The 3,927-nt window shown below is 42.0% G+C and overlaps 1 non-coding gene across 1 annotated transcript; it reads right to left on the reverse strand.

Annotated features, from left to right (window-relative positions):
- Positions 1 to 885: 885 nt before the first annotated feature.
- LOC127665348 (U6 spliceosomal RNA) lies at positions 886 to 994 on the reverse strand. The gene has a single exon (XR_007973392.1). It is a non-coding gene; the product is annotated as a U6 spliceosomal RNA (small nuclear RNA).
- Between the last annotated feature and the right edge of the window lie 2,933 nt (positions 995 to 3,927).

The raw sequence follows: 3,927 nt of genomic DNA on the forward strand, positions 1-3,927 counted from the left end.
CCTTGCTGAGCCTACAGGTCATTTGTTTAAAACCTGAATATCTTCCACCATAATTTTCAAAGGGTCATGCATGATAGTTGAGTATTTTTATTTAATAATTAGGAAAAGCAAATGTGAGTCAATCTGGTACTAAAAAAAAAAAAATGAAATGACCTTGAGGAAGTAAAAAAACGACAACTTGAATTCAAGGAATTCTTTTGAGCTTCCTGTCTTACTGTGCCTCACTAATACTCTGTTATTATCACTGTTCTCCTCGCTCTAAGAAGGAGGGGAGTTGTTGCTCAGAGAGGATCCAGGACTCCTCAAGGTCACGGTGGTAGACAAGTGGGAAAGATTTACAGTGATATACAGGAAATTCGTGCCTACTCATGCCTCCTGTTTTGGTCCTTGATATAAGCGTTTTCTCTCTCTCTTCTCTCTCTCTCTTCTCTCTCTCTCTCTCTCTCTCTCTCTCTCTCTCTCTCTCTCTCCCTCCCTCTCACACATACACACACACACACAGAGAGAGAGAGGGGGGGGGGAGAGTGTTCTGGAGGTCAGAGATCAACATCAGATGTCATTCATTAAGATGCTACCCATCTTGTTCCCTTGTTTTTCTGAGACTGTATGCTTCTTTCCCTTGGCCTGAAACTTGCTGATTTTATCAGTTGACCCAGTAGGTCAATAATCTATCTGCGTCTACCTATTCATCACTGGGATTATAAGGCTGAAGCACCACACTGTTGCACGGGATGTGGAAAGTGAGCTCGGCTCCTCATATTTGCATGGTAAGCACTCTATCAAGCTCTCTCCCCCACCTACTCGTTGAGTTTTGATCAGTCACATTAGTGGTTTCCTCCTAGGACAGGTGGGTGCTGAGATTTACACTGTGCCGTTCTTTTCTTTCCTATTGTGGAATACTTGTGGAATCTGTATGTCATCTTTGTGCAGGGGCCATGCTAGTCTCTGCATTGTTCTAATTCTAGTACATGTTTCATTCTTATTCTCTTTGAGCATCTCTGAAATGGAGAGGCATTCCAACGCTTTGATGTAAGGTAGTCCTGCTTGGCCATCAATGGAATAACGTTATGTCTGAATAGCCTCAAGCCTCAATAGGTCTTGGAGTACATAGACATAGATATGTGTGTATAGTAAAGACATGGAAACAGTGTGTAGTCAAGCTATTAGCTTGAGAAATCACATCCTGCAAGGAATCTCTCATCAGGAAACTGCAAGATCCTAGGTGGTAAAAATAAAAGCTATCCACGTCTGGTGGTTGTGAATTACATGAGAAATGACTTCTCTAAACTCATGTATTTGAACACTTAATCCCCAGTTGGCAGTACTGTTTTGGGAGATTATGGAACTTTTAGTTCATTAAGTATCGGTGGAGAGAGTGAGTCAGTAAAGTGGATATTGAAAATCTCTAGCCTCATCCCTTTTTTCCAGTTCACTCTCTCATATCTCTGTGTGTGCTTGAGATGAGATCTCTCTGCTCCCCGCCTCTGCAGCTAGGCCTTCTCCACTATTATGGACATCTAGTCCTCTGGAACAAGAAGTCAAAATAACACTCTTACACATGTCGCAATGGATCATGGTATTTTATTACAGCTACAGATGTAACTGATGGAGTGCGCACATGTGTAGTTCCAGTGTTCAGGAGGTGAGGCAGAAAGATGACAAATTCAAATCTAGACTGGAATATATAGCAGTAACATGTCACCCAAAACAGAAAAAGAAAGGAAATTAGGGAAAGAGAAGGGAAAATAATGAGTGAAAGAAGGGAGTAGAGAGGAAGTTAGATGGAGAAGCAGAAGTAAAATGTTAAAATCCACATTTTGCTGTAGTTTTAACTATTAGAATGCATAGTTATTAAGCATAACAGTCTTAAAATTTTGAAGCAGGAGTGGAAAATCTGCATCGTTGGGTCAGGGCAAACCAAACAACCAGAAGTTTCATGGAATATATCTCAGAAGTCTATTATTTAAATCCGAATTCCATACTTGCATGTCATCTTGATATTTTTGACAAGTGCATGTAGGGATTTTTTGACAGTAAGGAAGTTTCCAATATATTTTTACTATATAAAAAATAAATGTAAAATACATAACTGTGTCTCTAAATTGCTACTGTTTATTTTAAGAAATAAAACATTCATCATCTTAAATCCCTGCACTTGTGAGCGCTGATTGCTATGTGCTGGGAGCAGGGGAGCAGCAAATTATAGTCGACTCTGCAGAGAGAGAATGCAGCTGTTTTTAGTTCTGCTTCTGTAACATCCATGGTGGAATTCAGAATTTACAGAGAGCTGGCTTTTCTCATTTTACTGGCAAAGGAATTGTGAGCTTAATTACCCTCAGGGGTCTTCTGTAAATTATTTCCATAGATCTGGAGAAAGAAGATGGCACAAAATAAACATTCAGCATCAGTTTTTTAATGCAGAAAACAAATTTTCTTCCACAGAACAGTGCTCTCCACCTCCACCCAAGCCTCTTTGGGGGAGAAGAGGCCTTTCCAGATCTTTGCACATATTGCTCATCTATGAGAACCTTACCTCTCTCTCTCCCTTCTTCCACTCTCTTCCTGATATATTCACTGACCCTGACTGAGCAGGCCTGACCCTTACAGTTCCTTTCTCTGTCCATCTCCTCCACACCACTGGCATCTGCATGCTTGGAGAGAAACCCCATGATCTTCCACCTTGCCTTCATTCAGTGATGAACATCAGAGCTATGGAATAATTGTGGCTACAACTGTTTGTGAATTAATTCTTATCTCCCCCGCCCCCATGAAACAAGGACCAGTAGCATAATCACATCTGACATTTATTAACTGTTTGCTCTGCCATTATACTTCCTTCAAACCCTTTAACATACTGCAAGAAGGCATTATTATAAGTATTCCTAATGCAGAACCGGCCTGAGAGGCCAGAAGTGACAACAGCTTCCAGCTAGACTCAAGCTGTCTGAGCTCAGAGCTCACACTTTTATCCAATTTAACATGTTTACTTTCTTGGGATCTTGGGGGAAGAATAAGTAGTATAATTTAAACATGAAAAGAAGGAAGAAATGAAAAGATAGGAGGAAGCAAAGGAAGAGAAGGGAAGGATAGAGAAAGGGAGGGAGGGAGGGAGAGAAGGAGGGAAAATGGATCAGGAAGGTTGTCAGCTATCCATCACCTTGTCTTTGGTCAGCTCAACCACTGAAAGAGGAAATATGATGTTTTGACATGTGACTCTTTCCTGGAGTTCAGGCTGACACCCAAACTCATATTTCACATTTGAAGCCTTGATGCCTTAGTCAAGTGCATTGAAAACATCAGCCAGAGTTAATGTCAAGTTGTCTTATGAAATCAGCTCAGTTTGGGGAAGCAGTTTAGACTGACAAGTGTTCAAAAGGTAGACAAAGACAGTAGCAGGGAGAGTGTGGTCTTACCTGGTTCCAAGAAGCCACCTTGATGCTCATTCAACAAGAGCTCCGGAGGTGTTCCAAAAGCAACCCCACCAAGGCCATTGTGTGGGAGACGTTTGCATTTTGCTGAGAATCGGTAATCCTGCTGAGGAATTATATGGTTAATGTGCTAGAAAAGTCTTCATAAAACGGCATTTCCTTTTCCAGCTTTCCAGCCTCCCACACCTGTGCTTGCCAGGTTCCGGTGTGAACAACAATGGCCTCCGCGGCACCATCAGATTTCACTGCCAAGGAAAAGAGCAACAAACAGTGTCATAACCACCTACAGTCTCTTTGAAACCCACCCAGCTGTTGGACATTCCAACCAAGCACAGCATTTCCTTGATGGCATTAGGAGACCAGGAGGCTGCAAAGCAATGAGTGGCAGGCAGCCCGTTCCCCATCACCACTCTCTTGTGCTGCTTCCTTTCCGTGTGCAGGCTTATTCTTTCTCTGTCTCTCTCTCCTCTCATTGATGCTACCAACATGGAAGTACATA

The sequence above is a fragment of the Apodemus sylvaticus genome, chromosome 14 (assembly GCF_947179515.1).
Source record: "Apodemus sylvaticus chromosome 14, mApoSyl1.1, whole genome shotgun sequence".
Taxonomy (NCBI): domain Eukaryota; kingdom Metazoa; phylum Chordata; class Mammalia; order Rodentia; family Muridae; genus Apodemus; species Apodemus sylvaticus.